We start from the raw sequence: 18620 nt of genomic DNA on the forward strand, positions 1-18620 counted from the left end.
CTGATGTGTTCTTGGAGTCTGTTTGCCAGTATTTTATTGAGTATTTTTGCATCAATGTTCATGAGGGAGATCGGTCTGTAGTTCTCTTTCTTTGTTGCATCCTTGTTTGGTTTAGGAATCAGGGTAATTGTAACCTCATAGAAGGAGTTTGGTAATGTTCCTTCTGTTTCTATTATGTGGAACAATTTAGAGAGTATTGGTATTAACTCTTCTTTGAAGATCTGGTAGAATTCTGCGCTGAAACCATCTGGTCCTGGGCTTTTTTTGGTTGGGAGACCTTTAATGACTGTTTCTATTTCCTTAGGGGTTATTGGACTATTTAAATAGTTTATCTGGTCTTGATTTAACTTAGGTATGTGGTATCTATCCAGAAAACAGTCCATTTCTTTTAGGTTTTCCAGTTTTGTGGAGTAGAGGTTTTTGAAATATGACCTTATAATTCTCTGGATTTCCTCAATGTCTGTTGTTATGTCCCCCTTTTCATTTCTGATTTTGTTGATTTGGATTCTCTCTCTCTGTCTTTTGGTTAGTTTGGATAAGGGCTTGTCTATCTTGTTGATTTTCTCAAAGAACCAACTCTTTGTTTCATTAATTTTTTGTATTATTCTCTTAGTGTCTAATTTATTAATTTCACCTCTCACTTTGATAATTTCCTGGCGTCTATTCTTCCTGGGAGACTTTGCTTCTTCTTGTTCTAGAGCTTTCAGATGTGCTGTTAATTCACTAGTGTGGGATTTCTCCAGCTTCTTTATGTGGGCATTTAGTGCTATGAATTTCCCTCTTAACACTGCTTTCATAGTGTCCCATAAGTTTGGGTATGTAGTGTCTTTATTTTCATTGACCTCTAGGAAGTCTTTACTTTCTTTCTTTATTTCTTCCTTAACCCATTGGTGATTCAGTTGAGCATTATTCAGTTTCCATGAGATTGTAGGTTTTCTGTAGTTTTTGTTGTTGTTGAAATCTAGCTTTAAACCATGGTGGTCTGATAGAACACAGGAGGTTATTCTGATTGTTTTGTATCTGTTGAGATTTGCTTTGTGGCCAAGCATGTGGTCGATTTTAGAGAAAGTTCCATGGGGTGCTGAGAAGAAGGTATATTCTTTCTTGTTAGGATGGAATGTTCTGTAGATATCTATTAGGTCCAATTGGGTCATGACATCAGTTAAGTCCTTTATTTCTCGGTTAAGTTTCGATTTGGGAGATCTGTCCAGTGGTGAAAGTGGGCTGTTGAGATCTCCCACTATTAATGTGTGGGGTTTTATATGTGGTTTAAGCTTTAGTAATGTTTCTTTTACATATGTGGGTGCCCTTGTGTTTGGGGCATATATGTTCAGAATTGAAACTTCATCTTGGTCGATCTTTCCTGTGACGAGGATGTAATGTCCTTCTTGATCTCTTTTGATTGATTTTAGTTTGAAGTCTATTTTGTTGGATATCAGGATGGCTACCCCTGCTTGTTTCTTAAGACCATTTGATTGAAAAGTCTTTTCCCAGCCTTTTATTCTTAGGTAGTGTCTGTCTTTGAATTTGAGATGTGTTTCTTGTATGCAGCAGAAAGATGGGTCCTGCTTTCGTATCCATTCTGTAAGTCTATGTCTTTTTATAGGTGAATTAAGTCCGTTGATATTAAGGGATATTAATGACCAGTGATTCTTCATCCCTGTTATTTTTGGTGGTAGTGTGTGTGTACTTCTCTTCTTTGGGGTTTACTGTTGTGGCTTTATCTATTGCCTGTGTTTTCGAGTGTGTATCTGACTTCCCTCGGTTGGAATTTTCCTTCTAGTGCTTCCTGTAGGGCTGGGTTTGTGGATATGTATTGTTTACATCTGGCTTTGTCTTCGAATGTCTTGTTCCTTCCATCTATGATGATTGAAAGTTTTGCTGGGTATATTAGTCTGGGCTGACATCCATGGTCTCTTAGTGTCTGCATTACATCTGTCCAGGTCCTTCTGGCTTTCAAAGTCTCCATTGAGAAGTTGGGTGTTATTCTGATGGGTTTACCTTTATAGGTCACTTGGCCTTTTTCCTTGGCTGCTCTTAATATTCTTTCTTTATTCTGTACATTTAGTTGTTTAATTATTATGTGTCAAGGGGACTTTCTTTGGGGGTCTAGTCTGTTTGGTGTTCTATAGGCTTCTTGTATCTTCATAGGCATTTCCTTCTTTAAGTTGGGAAAGTTTTCTTCTATAATTTTGTTGAATATATTTTCTGTGCCTTTGAGTTGGTATTCTTCACCTTCTTCTATCCCTATAATTCGTAGGTTTGGTCTTTTCATGGTGTCCCAAATTTCTTGGACATTTTGGTTCATGACTTTGTTGGCTTTAGTGTTTCCTTCGACTGATGAAACTATTTCTTCTACTGTGTCTTCAATGCCAGAAATTCTCTCTTCCATCTCTTGCATTCTGTTAGTTATACTTGCATCTGAAGTTCCCGATCTTTTACTCAGGTTTTCTATTTCCAGCATTCCCTCTGTTTGTGTCTTCTTTATTTTTTCAATTTCCCTTTTCAGTTCTTGGACTGTTTCCTTTGTTTGTTTCATTACTTTTTCATGATTTTCTTTCATTGCTTTATTGTTTTCTTGCAGGACTTTATTGTTTTCTTCTAGGAGTTTATTGTTTTCTTGGAGGGCTTTATTGTTTTCTTCTAATTTGTTTGCCCTTTCCCCTAGTTGTTTACAGCGTTCTTCCAATTTTCTTGTCTTTTCCTCTACACAAGCCTCTACCTTCTTCATGAAGTTACTCATAAGGCTACTTTCTTCTGCTTCTTCCAATTTTTGATGTTCAGGTCTAGATGTTGGAGTGGGGCTAGGTTCTGGTGATGCTGTATTGCTCTTCATTTTGTTGTATGTACTTCTGCCTTGACGTCTGCCCATCTCCTCGTGGTTCCTTCTTGGAATTATCAGTGTACTTGTTTCAGAAAGAACTGACAGATTCAAGAAGTCTCTCTCTCTTGTCCAAAAGGGAGTTCTCTTGTCCAACTCTCTGGTCCAGAAGGGAAGTCGGGGGCAGGATGGGAGCTCTCTGGTCCAGAAGGGAAGTCTGGGACAGGATGGGAGCTGGGGGTCGGTCTCTAAGTCTCAGGAAGTGGCTGGGGTCTCGAGCAGATGGGCGTGGGGGCAGTCTGCGGAGATTGCAGGGGCTGCCGGGGGGCTTGGAGAAGGGTATCCCTCCCGGTGGCGCTAGAAGGGGAGCTGCCCGGTGGCCAGAGCCTGTGGCCAAGTTGGGCAGGATTTCCCGGAGTGGCTGGTGCCCAGGGATGGGGTCCGGGTTGGAGCCGGATATTCACCTCTGGTCCAGAAGAGAAGTCGGGGGCAGGATCGAGTGGAGACTTCTTGTAAAGGCCAATTAGGATCCCAGGATCCTTGTGAAATTATAGATATATCAGCACCAGAATCCAATAATCCTTCAATCTCAATCCCACTTAGTTTGACTTTTAATTTAGGCCATTCATCACTGAAAACTATTTGCCAAAATAATTTCCCCCTGTACTCCGAAAGCTTCCAGTTCTACATATGCATGCTGCTTGTCTTTAAGATATAGAAGCATTAATAATTGAGCCATTCTATTCCCAGGTTTTATTTCCATAGTCCTTTCTACAAATGCCATCATTTTAATTTCTCCCTGGTGATCTTCATCTATAATTCCTGGGTATACTATAAATCCTTGAGATGTTAAGCTATTTCTTCCCATAATTATTCCTACTATCCCTGGGGGGATAAGAAGGACAATACTCTTGAGTGGCTATCTTATAACAAGGAATTTGTGAGATAATGTAAGATGTTTGAATACTGCTAGTTCTAAAGCAGTGATCCCTGAAGGAGCACACATTAAATCTCTAATGCTGAGTTTATGTTTCCCTGGTGGCTCTGCTGATGATCCTTGCTGACAGGTAATTGGTAGCTCCTATTGTTTGTTCTTGGGCCCCAAGCTAGGCTTTGCATCCAGTTTCTTGACAATATTTGTTAGCCCAATGTTTACCTTTACCAAATGTCTTACAATGTTTACCTTTACAAAATGTCTTACAAATTCCTGAGGTTTGAGGCTTTCAATTCTGGTTATCCTCCAAAGAGTTACCTTTTTTAGTAACAGAACGATAATCTTTCCTTAAATGTCCCAATTTCCCACAGTTAAAGCATCTGGTATTCTGAGATTTAAGGCCTTTAGCTAAAACTTGTCCAGTTATATTAGCATTATATTTTGTGAATCCAATATCAGCAATAGCTTTAATCCATTCCTCTAAAGGGGCTCCCTGAGCCTTCAAGGGCCTTATGGCTTTTTGGCAATCAGTATTAGCATTCTTAAAAACTAAAGACTCAATTAAAACTTTTCTGACATGTGAATCAGCCACTGCTCTATGCACTGCTGAAGTTCAACTGCAAAATTCAGTGTAGACTTCTCCTGCACTTTGTGTGATTTTGTGAAGGAGACAAATCTTTTCTCTGATTCTGTGACCTTATCCCAGACACTTAAAGCCACTAGGAGACATTGCACTGTCGTAGTATCATCAAATTGTATTTGTCTTTGTAAATCAGTATACTGACCCTCTCCTCACAATTGGTCCATTATTATATCTACTCCTCTAGTCTGATTATGCTGTTCCATGCCCGCTGCTTCCTCTCTACTCCAAGTAAACCATTGTAATTGAGGATTAGCTTCTAGTATGACTGCCATGAGGCTCTTCCAATCTTTTGGAATAACTATTCTGAATAGCCCAATTATTTAAAACCCATTTTACATGAGGTGAATGCATCCCATATGCCATCACTGCTTCTTTTACTCTTTTCAGATCTTCCATGTCCATAGGTCTCCAATTAAATTGAACACAACCTTGGAGATAGTGATTATTTGCAGGCATCTGTTGCATAGTAGCTGGGAACACCTGCTGAGGTGTTCTTATGATCTTTGGTAACCATTCCTCAGTTCCATTATAAGGTGGTGCTGTTGGGCCTTAATTAAGTATTCCCCATTTTTCTACTTGGAAAATTCATTTTCTTCCCCCATTTTCTATAGGGAAAAATTTCCTTTTAAATCTTTCTCCTTCCCTTCTTACTAGTGGGAAGATTTCTTTTTTTTCTCCTTTCTTTCCCTTTCTCCTTCTGGGAAGTTTCCTTTTTTCTGTCTTGGGAGCTCTTGTGTGCAGTTAACTTTCAGCCCTTCCTATTTCTTAATCTGTTTCATCTGATAAAGAAGGAGAACAGTCATCTCCAGTGTCTTGGCTTCTCTCACTTTCACTGTCCTCTGAAACAGCATTCCTATCACCCTGTAAAGGAATATTCTCTTCTGCTGATTTACATATTCTAGCCTGAATGTCTCCCCTTTTCATTTGCTGTTCTACTTCAGATATAGCTTTAAGTGACTACTCACTCTGCAATGGCTCCAGAGTATTTGAAATTAAATTACACAAAGACTGTTTTTAACAGTATGGGCTTTCTTTTCTGATGAACTTTCCTCAAAGCTCTCAACATTTGCTTCCATGCTGTCAATTTTAATTGAACATGAGGAATTGCCTGAAACCAAAGGTAATGCCATTCAATTAATACCAAAATCTTTGTAAGTTTTTTTTCCCTTAACATTCACTCCATTTCCATTAACAGGCATTTTAATAACTGCACATACCATTGCTCACGAGATAGAATGTTGCCCATGACCTTGCCAATCCTGTTATCCTGAGAGCAAAATTTCCTCTAGTCCTTCAAAGTATCTGGATCCTCTGTTCTTTTTCAAGTCTCACAAGTGTTGTTGAACAGGTGTGGGTTCACTCAGGTATGTGGGAAAAAGATACAGCACACTTTAAGGATGTCTTTACCCTTTCCAGCTGTAGGGAGAATCAACCTCTTGCAGGACTGAGATACTTTCCCATAACCAAGGGCTCCAAATTTCCAAATTTACACTTTTAGCAAGTGGAGCAACTCCTACCATCAAACCAACAGGAAAACACAGCATCCTTTAGCCTTTGGGATATAATAAAAACAGTCATAAGAGGGGCATTTAAGGTTCAAAGTACCTATATCAAAGAGATTTCTTTTAAATTAGTTAATGGTTCAACTTTGGGCTTGGGGAAAAAAACATGTCAAACACCAAAACCAGTAAAATGATTGACATCAATGTAGAAATCAGTGAAATGAAAACAGCAGCAACAATAAAATCAATATAGAGAGTCAATGACACAGAGTTGGTTCCTTCAAAATATAAACAATATTGACAAAATTTAGCCAAAAGAAAGAGGAAATATAAAAACTAATACAGCATGACAAGAAAAAGGAGTTATAATGAGAGTCAACAGTGAAATTAAGAAAATTATTAGAGTTTACCTTACAGATTCCAAAAAACTGGAAAATTTAAAAGATATTCATGAATTTTAAATTTTTTTGTTAAATTTTTTCCATTTATTTGCACACCAATCGAAGATCCTCCTCTTCACTCCTCCCATCCTTCCAGCCTTTCACTCACACACCACCCCCCACTACCTCCATCACAAGAAGGCCTCTTATAAGGAGGCACAGCCAGTAGAGGAAGCCTTTTCCCTGCCTCAAGGCTGCATCTTAGGTAGTGGTCTCCAAAAAGCCTGCTCATGCACCAGGGATGGATTCTGAACCTGTAGATTGCTTTTGGTAAGATTGCCATTTTTACTATGTTGATCCTACTTATCCATGAGCATGGGAGATCTTTCCATTTTCTGATATTTTCTTCAATTTTTTTTCCTTCAGGGACTTAAAGTTCTTATCATACAGGTCCTTCACTTGCTTAGTTAGAGTTTCCCCAAGATATTTTATATTATTTGTGGCTATAGTAAAGGGTGATATGATGTTTCTCTCATTCCTTTCTCAGCCCTTTTTATCATTTATATAGAGGAGGACTACTGATTTTTTGAGTTAATCTTGTATCCTACCACCTTACTGAAGGAGTTTATCAGCTGTAGGAGTTTCCTGGTAGAATTTTTGGGATCACATATGTACACTATCATATCATTTGCAAATAGTGAAAGTTTGACTTCTTCCTTTCCAATTTGTATCCCTTTGAACTCCATTTGTTGTCTTATTGCTCTCCCTTTTCATTTCTGATTTTGTTAAGTTGGATGTTCTTTCTCTACTTTTTGGTTAGTTTGAATATTGGTTTGTCTATTTGTTGATTTTCTCAAAGAACCAACTCTTTGTTTCTTTGATTCTTTGTATTGTTCTCTTTGTTCCTATTTCTATTGATTTCAGCTCTCAATTTGATTATTTCCTGGCATCTATTCCTCCTTGGTGACTTTGTTTCTTTTTGTTCTAAGATTTCAGATGTGCTGTTAAGTCACTAGAGGGTGATTTCTCCATCTTCTTGATGTGGGCATTTAGTGGTATGAATTTTCATCTTAGAACTGCTTTCATAGTGTCCCATAAGTTTGGATATGTTGTACTTCCATTTTCATTGAATTCTAGGAAAGAAATTACTTTCTTATTTCTTCCTGGACCCATTGGTGATTCAATAGGTCATTATTCAGATTCCATGAGATTATAGGCTTTCTGTAAATTTTGTTTTTGTTGAAATCTAACTTTAATCCATGGTGGTCTGATAAAATACAGGAGGTTATTCCAGTGTGTGTGTGTGTGTGTGTGTGTGTGTGTGTGTGTGTGTGTGTGTGTTGAGATTTGCTTTGTGACCGAGCATGTGGTCAATTTTGGAGAAGGTTCCATGGGGTGCTGAGAAGAAGGTATATTCTTTTGTGTTAGGGTAGAAAGTTCTGTAGGTATCTATTGAGTCCATTTGAGTCATAACTTCTGTTAGTTTCCTTATTTCTCTGTTAAGTTTCAGCCTGGCAGATCTATCCAGTGGTAAGAGTTGGGTGTTGAAGTCTCCCACTACTAGTGTGTAGGGTTTGATGTGAGATTTAAGCTTTAGTAATGTTACTTTTACAAATGTGGATGCCCTTGTATTTGGGGCATAAATGTTCAGAATTGAGACTTCATTTTACTGGATTTTCCCTGTGATGATTATGTAATGTCCTTCCTGATCTCTTTTGATTGACTCTAGTTTGAAGTCTATTTTATTAGAATTTAGGATAGCTACACCAGTTTCCTTCTTAAGTCAATTTGATTGGAAGTCTTTTCCCAGCCTTTTACTCAGAGGTAGTGTCTGTCTTTAAATTTGAGGTGTGTTTCTTGTATGCAGCAGAAGGATGGATCCTGTTTTCATATCCTTTCTGTCAGCCTGTGTCTTTTATAGGTGAATTTAGACCATTGATATTAATGGATATTAATGACCAGTGATTGTTAATTCCTATTATTTTTTTGTTGATAGTGTTGTGTGTTTCCCTTCTTTGTTTGGTATTGGTTGGTGTGGGATTATCTAATGCCTATGTTTTCATGGGTATATCTAACTTCCTTAGGTTGGATTTTTCCTTCTAGTGCTTTCTGTAGGGCTGGATTTGTGGATAGGTATTGTTTAAATCTGTTTTTTTTTTCCAGAAGTAAAAAGTAACATGGAAGCTTTATTAAAACAAGGCAATAAAAAAAGATGAAAATACATTACAAGGGAAGAGCAGACCTCAGGAGTAAAGATACTAAGGGGCCCCAAAGGTTGTGTGTGGTACTTCTATTGATGATTGGGAGAGGAGGAATGAGTTACCTTACTAGAAGCATAATTTGAGTGTTTTTTTAAAAAAATATTTTTATTTTATAATTTACTTAATTTCACATATCAACCACGGATTCCCCCATCATACTTCCTCCCACCCCCCAACCTTCCTCCCAATTCCACCCCCCATTCCCACCTCCTCCAAGGCAAGGTCTCCCCTGGGGAGTCAGCCCAGCCTGGTAGACTCAGTCAAGGCAGGTCCAGTCCCCTCCTCCCTACACCAAGGCTGAACAAAGTGTCCCAGCATAGGCCCCAGACTCCAAAAAGCCACCTCATGCACCAAGGACAGGTCCTGGCTCCACTGCCTGGGGGCCTCCCAAACAGATCAAGCTATTCAACTGTTTCACTTATGCAGAGGGCCTGGTCCAGTTCCATGGGGGCTCCTCAGCCATTGGCTCACAGTTCATACATTTCCACTGGTTTGGCTATATGTCCCTGTGCTTTTTCCAGTCGTGGTCTCAATATCTCTTGCTCAGACAATCCTTCTGCTCTCTCCTATTGGAGTCCTGGAGCTCCACCTGGGGCTCAACCATAGATCTCTGCATCTGCTTCCATCAGACACTGGATGAGAGTTCTATCATGACAGCCAGGGTGTTCAGCCATCTGATCACCAGAGCAGATCAGCTCAGAGACTCTCTTGACCATTGCCAGTAGTCTATAGTGGAGGTATCTTTGTAGATTTCTGGGAACCTCTTTAGCACTCTGCTTCTTCCTATTCCCCTGGGGTCTTCATTCATCATGGTATCTCCCTCTCCATTCTCCCCCAATGCTGATGATCCAGCTGGGACCTCCATCTCCCCTAACCTCTCTTTCCCCTGACCCTTCCCCTCCATTAACCCCTGCAACCCCCAGTTTGCTCATGTAGATCTCATCTATTTCTCTGTCATTGGGTGGTCCCTGTGTCTTTCTTAGGGTCCTCTTTATTAGGTAGCCTCCCTGGAGTTGTGAGTTGCAGTCTGGTTATCCTTTGCTTTACATCTAGTATCCACTTATGAGTGAGTACATACCATGTTTGTCTTTCTGAGTCTGGGTTACCTCACTCAGGATGATTTTTTCCTAGTTCCATTCATTTGCCGGCAAACCTCATGATGCATTGTTTTTTCGGCTGAGTGGTACTCCATTGTATATATGTACCATATTTTATTTACCCATTCTTCAGTTAAAGGGCATCTAGGTTGTTTCCACATTCTGGCTATTACAAATAATGCTGCTATGACATAGTTGAGAATGTGTCCTTGTGGTATGATTGAGCATTCCTTGTGTATATGCACAAGGGTGGTATAGCTGGGTCTTGAGGAAGACTGATTGCCAATTTTTTGAGAAACCACCATACTGATTTCCAGAGTGGCTGTACAAGTTTGCATTCCCACCAACAGTGGAGGAGTGTTCCCCTTGCTCCACATCCTCTCCAACATAAGCTGTTTTCAGTCTTTTGGTCTTAGCCATTCTGACAAGTATAAGATGGTATCTCAGAGTTGTTTTGATTTGCATTTCCCTGATGATTAAGGATGTTGAGCAATTCCTTAAATGCCTTTCAGCCATTTGAGATTCTTCTGTTGAGAAATCTCTTTATCTCTATAGCCCATTTTTTTAAATTGGACTGTTGGTTATTTTGATGTCTAATTTCTTGAGTTCTTTATATGTTCTGGATATCAGCCCTCTGTCAGATGTGGGGTTGGTGAAGATCTTTTCCCATTCTGTAGGCTGTCGTTTTGTCTTATTTACTGTGTTCTTTGCCCTACCAAAATTTCTCAATTTCAAGAGGTCCCATTTATTAATTGTTGCTCTCAGTGTCTGTGCAACTGGTGTTATATTTAGGAAGTGATCCCCGGTGCCAATATGTTCAAGACTACTTCCTAGTTTCTCTTCTATCAATTTCAGAGTAACTGGATTTATGTTGAGGTCTTTAATCCACTAGGACTTAAGTTTTATGCACGGTGACAGATATGGATCTATTTGCAGCCTTCTACACATTGATGTCCAGTTATGCCAGCACCATTTGTTGAAGATGCTTTCTTTTTTCCATTGTATATTTTTGGCTTCTTTGTCGAAAATCATATGTTCAGAGGTGTGCAGATTAATGTCAGGGTCTTCAGTTCAGTTCCATTGGTCCACATGTAGGTTTTAATTCCAGTACCAAGCTGTTTTTTATTACTGTAGCTCTATAGTAGAGCTTGAAATCAGTGATCATGATGCCTCCAGAGGTTGTTTTATTGTACAGGATTCTTCTGGCTATCCTGGGTTTTTTGTAATTCCATATGAAGTTAAATATTTTTTCCAGGCCTATGAAGAATTGTGTTGGTATTTTGATGGGGATTGCACTGAATCTGTAGATTTCTTTCGGTAAGATTGCCATTTTTACTATGTTAATCCTATCTATCCATGAGCATGGGAGATCTTTCCATTTTCTGACATCTTCTTCAATTTCTTTCTTCAGGGACTTAAAGTTCTTGTCACACAGTTCCTTCACTTGTTTAGTTAGAGTTACCCCAAGGTATTTTATATCATTTGTGGATATTGTAAAGGGTAATGTTTCTCTGATTTCTTTCAAAGCCCATTTGTCATATATATATATATATATATATATATATATATATATATATATACATATGAGGGCTAATAATTTTTTTTGAGTTAATCTTGTATCCTGCTACATTACTGAAGGTGTTTATAAGCTGTATGAATTCCCTGGTTGAATTTTTGGGGTCACTTATGTATACTATTATGTCATCTGCAAATAGTAAAAGTTTGACTTATTCCTTTCCAATTTGTATCCCCTTGTTCTCCTTTTGTTGTCTTATTTCTCTGACTAGAACTTCTAGTACTATATTGAATAAGTATGGGGAGAGCAGACAGCCTTGTCTTGCTCCTGATTTTACTGGAATCGCTTTGAGTTTCTTTCCATTTAATTTGATGTTGGCTGTTGGCTTGCTGTAAATTGCCTTTATTATGTTTAGGTATATTCCCTGTATTCCTGATCGCTCCAAGACCTTTATCATGAAGGGGTGTTGGATTTTGTCAAATGCCTTTTCAGTATCTAGTTAGATGATCATATGATTTTTTTTCTTTCAGTTTGTTTACATGGTGTATTGCATTGACAGACATGTTGAACCACCCTTGCATCTCTGGGATGAAGCCTACTTGATCATGGTGGATAATTATTTTGATATGTTCTTGGAGTCTGTTTGCCAATATTTTCTTGAGTATTTTTGCATCAATGTTCATGAGGGAGATTTTTCTGTAGTTCTCTTTCTTTGTTGCATCTTTGTTTGGCTTGGGGATCAGGGTAATTGTAGCCTCACAGAAGAAGTTTGTTAATGTTCCTTCTGTTTCTATTCTGTAGAACAATTGAAAGAGTATTGGTATTATTTCTTCTTTGAAGATCTGGTAGAATTCTGCACTGAGACCATCTGGGCCTGGGTTTTTTCTTTCTTTCTTTTTTTTGGTTGGGAGACTTTTAATGACTGTTTCTATTTCCTTAGGGGTTATTGGTCTATTTAAATAGTTTATCTGGTCTTGATTTAACTTAGGTATGTGGTACCTATACAGAAAAGTATCCATTTCTTTTAGATTTTCTAATTTTGTGGAGTGCAGGTTTTTAAAGTATGACCTGATGGTTCTCTGGATTTTCTCCATGTCAGTTGTTATGTTTCGCTTTTCATTTCTGATTTTGCTAGTTTGGATGCTCTTTCTCTGCCTTTTGGCTAGTTTGGATATGGGTTTGTCTATCTTGTTGATTTTCTCAAAGAACCAACTCTTTGTTTCATTGATTCTTTGTATTATTCTCTTTGTTTCTTTTTTTTTTTTTTTATTGATTTCAGCTCTCAATTTAATTATTTCCTGGTGTCTATTCCTCCTGGGTGACTTTGCTTCTTCTTGTTCTAGGGCTTTCAGATGTACTGTTAAGTCACTAGTGTGAGATTTCTCCAACTCCTTTATGTGGGCATTTAGTGCTATGAATTTCCCTCTTAGCACTGCTTACATAGTGTCCCATAAGTTTGGGTATGTGGTATATTCATTTTCATTGATCTCTAGGAAGTCTTTAATTTCTTTCTTCCTCGACCCTTTGGTGATTCAGTTGATCATTATTCAGTTTCCATGAGATTGTAGGCTTTCTGTAATTTTTGTTGTTGTTGAAATCTAACTTTAAACCCTCGTGGTCTGATGGAACACAGGTGGTTATTCCAATTTTTTTGTATCTGTTGAGATTTGCTTGGTGGCCAAGTATGTGGTCAATTTTAGAGAAGGTTCCATGGGATGCTGAGAAGAAGGTATATTCTTTTATATAGGATGGAATGTTCCATAGATATCGATTCAGTCCATTTGAGTCATAACATCAGTTAAATCCCTTATTTCTGTGTTAAGTTTCAATTTTGCAGATCTGTTCAGTGGAGAAAGTGGTGTTTTGAAGTCTCCTAATATTAATGTGTGGGGCTTTATGTGTGATTTAAGCCATAGTAATATTTCTTTTACATATGTGGGTGCCCTTGTGTTTGGGGCATAAATGTTCAGAATTGAAACTTCATCTTGGTGGATCTTTCCTGTGATGAGTATGTAATGCCCTTCTTGATCTCTTTTGATTGATTTTAGTTGTAAGTCTATTTTGTTGGATATTAGGATGGCTACACCAGCTTGCTTCTTAAGACCATTTGATTGGAAAGACTTTCCCTGCATCAGAAAAGCACACAGTGGAATCACCTCACCACTGACTGGCTTTTCCTTTACTTCCCCAAGCCCTCTGAGCAAGTATTGGATCATTTTGTTGTAGTCTCTCTACAGAAAATTACACAGGTGCTTGAATTCCAAAACCTCCCACTGGGTACCTCTGCCTTCAGGCAGCTCTGTGCTTTCACTTCCCACCAATCACAAATGCTGCTTTTGCACATGAAGATTGCTGGCAGTTTGGCTCCTTTCCCCACCCCATGGGTTGTGGCTTTCCCTAGGCCCCCACCTCAGGCTGCTGACATGCAATCAGAGGCAGCTGTCCTCAGGCAGGCTGTACATTGCCTGTGTTCTCTGCTCAGATGTGCTGCACAGCAGAAGTCAGCCTCACACTTCACAATCATCATCATCAGATTTGGTGAGACAATTGGGAATTCTTAAAGAGGGGAATTAAATTTTTAAAAAGAGAGAGAGAGAGTGTTTCTTAAGTTAAAAAATTGAAAACATTATTATGATGGAGGGAGTTAGGTCTCTGTATGATTACAAAATGGATAGTTTAAAAATGGAACAATTAAGCTGGGTGGTGGTGGTGGAGGCGGCGGCGGCGGCGGCGGCGGCGGCGGCGGCGGCGGCGGCGGCGGCGGCGCACACCTTTAATCCCAGCACTCAGGAAGCAGAGCCAGTCGGATCTCTGTGAGTTCAAGGACAGCCTGGACTACCAATTGAGCCCCAGGAAAGGCACAAAGCTACACAGAGAAACACTGTCTCGAAAAACCATAAATAAATAAATAAATAAATAAATAAATAAATAAAAAATAAATATATAAGTAAATAAATATGGAACAATTAAATGAGAGGATAATTAACTTAGATGGGATATATGTAATGTCAATTATAAACATTATTGGTTTGATAATATCTTGTATAATATTAGAGGGACCAGCCTCAATATTATACATCCCAGGGGCTCAGGAGAGAGAACTACTAACGGCGAGGACTATTATCAGGAAATATAATCTCAGCACACCAAGTTCTATAGTCCACTTGCTTTAATTCCTCTGGCATAACATCCTTTATACACAGCTTCAGTTCTGTTCTCATGTCTAGCTCCTTTCTTGCCTGATTTCTCTCTATATTTATCTACTGTCCCCTCTATGTTCTATCTTAATTCCTTCATATAGTTCTGCCCCTTCTAGGTTCTCATCCATCTTGTTCCTTCCCATATCATCTCCTCTCCCGTCTCCTTCTCTCTCATCTGGCTCTTCCTCATCTTCCATCTCGTTCCTCTAGTACTCTCCTGTAGCCCTTCAATCTACTTCTTCCCCATCTCAGTTTGTTCCTCTCAAGTTCTTACCTATCTCGTTCTTCCATTCTCTTCTCCTCTTCTCTGTCCTCTCGTGCCCTGGGAGTCCTGGTATATATACACCTACAAACAGTATTCCCTTAGCAGTGTAAAACCAGGCTTCCAGGGTTAAATGGAGGGGTGATAAGAATCACACAGGGAGGCAATAACCGTTAATTATCACTTGCAACCCCAAAGGGAAGTGACCAATGGGGAAATGAATTAACTAAAGGTTAAATTCAGGTAATATCTAAGAAGAGGGTTCTTATGTGCTCAACTATAATCTTAAACGTGGTTGGTAGAAAGTGTTAAGAATCTATAAGTTGCTAGGTCAATGGGAGAAATAAAACTGTCTTCTTTTTTTCTGTAGCTCCTGTCTGTCCAAGCTATTTGCCATTTTTCTGCAGGGTGGGGGAAAGTGTGCTCAGTCGCTAGGCAACCTGTACAGCTAGATGCCTCTGGTGATAGTTAAAGGGAGATCTGGAACTGGTGGTAAGGTTTGGGAAAAGAGGAAGTAAGGCTTAATTGGCACATCCGCCAGGCCTTCTCAAACAGGTAGCCTGGATGCTTAAGTCTGTTCTTAGAGAGTACAGAGGTATCTCTGATAAGGTACTTTCCTCCATCTGGGGATAGACCTGGCCAGATGCTGCCAATGACAATTACAGGGAGGCTTGAACTGGGGTTCAGGCTGAGCAGAGCTGTCAGCGCAGAAGTTTATCTAAAAATTCCTAGAAGTGGTTAGGTAAGGAGTTAGAGGTCTATAAAATTAGTAAGGCTGTAAGAAAGGAGGGTCTGAGCTAAGTTGTGTAAAGCTATTACTTAATGTCTACCTGACCTAGGCGGTGTCCCCTTGTGGAATTTACCTTAAGTCAGGAGACTCGCCTGTGGGTTGTTATCACTGTTAATCCTCGGAAATTGGGTGACCACCTGGGTGATGTCTCCTTTAGTCAGTCCACATTGTTAGCCCTTCTTAGGGAAAAATCAATTGGGAAAACTATGAAGGCACACATGATTTTAATAACAGAATACAGCTGATATATAACAAGCCAAGTAACACCAAAAACTCCTTGGGATTTGGCTTCCTCTGGAGGAATTCCCTGATTTCTCCAGGTAGTGACTTTGTCATAACCAGCTGAGTTCTTATGATATTCCTGCAGCCCACAGCAATAATACTTGTTTCATTACTTAAAAACTTTGTTGATATGAGTGCCATGATGCAGGACTTGAAAAGTTACTACTGATAATATGCAAGCCCTACAACTAATTACTAAAGAAAATAATTCAGTTTTTTGTAGATGAAATTCTAAATGATCCTATTAAATAAAAAAATATGGTTCCTGAAATTGGATTAAGGCATGAGAGAGATCAGAGGAATAACAACAGCCATATCTAATCTTACCTCACCAACTCACAGCTTCCAAATTCGAGATACAACCTCTCTACCCATGCCTATATGACTTGCTATTCTGCCATCTGACTTACTCTCTGTGTCCAAATGCATCACTTCCTCTTCCTGCACAGCTCTGTCACTTCCTGTCTGTCTATACAGACCTCCAGACCTCCATGGTTAACTGGTGTTGATTTTAAGGCATGTTCCAACACACTTGGCTCTGTTTCCAATGTGGCCATCAACTCATGGAGGTCCAGAGTTGGATCCATCTCAAAAGAGATCAAGAAGGACACTCATCACAGGAAAGATCTCTGCCTGCCAAGTGGTAGGATTAAAGGCATGTGCTAAACATTGCATGACTTTTGTGTTTACTTATAATGGCTGACTTCTTCCCTGATCTCCAGACAAGCTATATTTATTAAAGCACAAATAAAATGTCACCACATTTCAGCACAAATCAAGTATCACCACAGTTTTGACTGATAAGTTTCAAGCCTTAGAAAAACTTATTAAAACAGATAATAGAGATATTCAGACACAGACAGAGGAATTTAAAGGAGAACCAACCTCACCATTACAGTATAAAATTAGAGAAACAGCCCAAGGTTATCAAACAACCAACCTTCGTTCATCCAATCTCCTTATGGGAACAACTGTGAGATGACAGGTATCCCAAGGCTATGTAAGAGCTGAATGGATTCCAGTGGCAATGTTAAATTTGAGGAGATTTAAGGAAGCAATAGTCTCATATGATATAGATTCACCTTTTGTGAGGCAGAAGTTAAATTCATGGTCAACTAGTAAAAGAATTGTCCCACCAAACTAGTAAGACTTGGTTACAGCAGTATTGGAAGCTGGTCCTCCATTACAGAGGAAAGATGAGGCTAGGACCACTGAACAATGAAGTAGGGCTAGAGTTATTGAAATTCCTCAAGACCAACTTCTTGAAGACAGAGATTATGCTGATGGACAAAGACCATCTCTATATGATGGCCACACCCTGGCTCTATGCTGTGAAGCAGCTTTGGATGCTTGGAACAGAACTGAAGAAGTCAGAAAGAGAATTGAGTCATTTACTAAAGTTATACAGGGCCCAAAAGAAACCTTCACTGATTTTTTTTTTTACAAAGATTGAATTCAACTGCAAATAGAATTATCCCAAATTCAGAAGCTAGGCAAATAATAAATGAAATTTGGCTTTTGAAAATGCTAATTCACAATTCAAAAGGAATTTTAAGCCTTTAAAGGCAGTATTAGCACCACAGAAGAATGGATCTGAGATACAGTCAATATTAAATTGTATAACCACGGTGATGCTTGGATAGGAGAGGTGATTTTCAGAGGCTTGAAGAAAAATCAAAATGTCAAATGTTTCAATTGTAACAAACAAGGTCACCTTAAAAGGGATTGTAGACAGGGCATTCCTGGATACAATGTCGTTTCTATGAATAATCTCAACAGAAGGCCACTGACTTCTGGTGTATGCAGAAGGTGCAACAAAGACTGGCATTGGACCAATGAATGCAGATCAACAAGGGACAGACAAGGTAACACTTTGCCATTGGGAAATGCCTTGGGGGACCTCTTGCAGGCCCCCATGTCAAATGTGGTTCAGTCACTCCCTGTAATCATGGGGGAAACTCCTCCCCAGAGCAATTAAAGGACCTAATGCCTATTGTAAAAAATCATACTGTTCTGGATGACAGAACAGCCTTAGAGGATAAATAAATAAACTTTCAGGAGAAACCATAAAACAAATATTTTGGCAAACTTCAATAAATGATCAAAAACTAAAGCTAAAAATATGAATAAATGACATTGTAAATGAAGGTTTTATATACATAGGGGAGATGTAACAATAATTACAACAGAATCTTGCCACCTTAATGAAGGAGTTTATCAGCTGGTTCCCTGATCGAAGTTTTTGGGTCACTTATGTATGCTATCATATCATCAGCAAATAGGGCAATTTGACTTCTTCCTTTTCAATTTGTATCCACTTGATCTCCTTTTGTTGTCTTGTTGCTCTGGCTAGAACTTCAAGTACTATATTGAATAAGTATGGGGAGAGTGGACAGCCTTGTCTTGTTCCTGATTTTATTAAAATCGCTTTGAGTTTCTTTCCATTTAATTTGTTGTTGGCTGTTGGCTTGCTGTAAATTGCCTTTACTGTGTTTAGGTATGTTACTTGTATTTCTGATCTCTCCAGAATCTTTATCATGAAGGGTTTGGATCATGTTGGATTTTGTCAAAGGCCTTTTCAGCATCTAATGAAATGATCATGTGTTTTTTTCTTTCAGTTTGTTTATATGGTGTATTACAGTGACAGATTTTCATATGTTGAACCATTCTTCCATCCCTGGGATGAAGCCTACTTGGTAATGGTGGATAATTTTTTTGATGTGTCCCTGGATTTGGTTAGCCAGTATTTTCTTGAGTATTTTTGCATCAATGTTCACGGGCAAGATTGGTCTGTAGTTCTCTTTCTTTGTTGCATCTTTGTGTGGTTTGGGTGTCAGGGTAATTGTAGCCCCATGGAAGGAGTTTGGTAATGTTCTTCTGTTTCTATTGCATAGAACAATTTGCAGAGTGTTGGTATTAGCTCTTCTCTGAA

General features: G+C 39.0%; 1 protein-coding gene and 1 long non-coding RNA gene across 6 annotated transcripts in view; both read left to right on the forward strand.

Moving 5' to 3' along the window:
- Positions 1-18620, forward strand: part of LOC143266763 (uncharacterized) — a 230770-nt gene that overhangs the window by 74727 nt on the left and 137423 nt on the right. The gene's annotated exons all lie outside the window — the stretch shown is intronic.
- Positions 6461-18620, forward strand: part of LOC102913495 (3-beta-hydroxysteroid sulfotransferase-like) — a 31746-nt gene continuing 19586 nt past the window's right edge. For 2 of the 4 annotated variants that reach the window (XM_076571586.1, XM_076571591.1), the window contains exon 1: positions 6463-6610. The gene's annotated coding sequence lies outside the window, so the exon portion shown is untranslated. Of the gene's footprint in view, positions 6611-18620 lie in introns of all 4 variants that reach the window. The other 2 variants (XM_076571588.1, XM_076571595.1) reach the window with 2 other exon arrangements.

This window comes from Peromyscus maniculatus, chromosome 1 (genome assembly GCF_049852395.1).
Source record: "Peromyscus maniculatus bairdii isolate BWxNUB_F1_BW_parent chromosome 1, HU_Pman_BW_mat_3.1, whole genome shotgun sequence".
Classification (NCBI taxonomy): domain Eukaryota; kingdom Metazoa; phylum Chordata; class Mammalia; order Rodentia; family Cricetidae; genus Peromyscus; species Peromyscus maniculatus.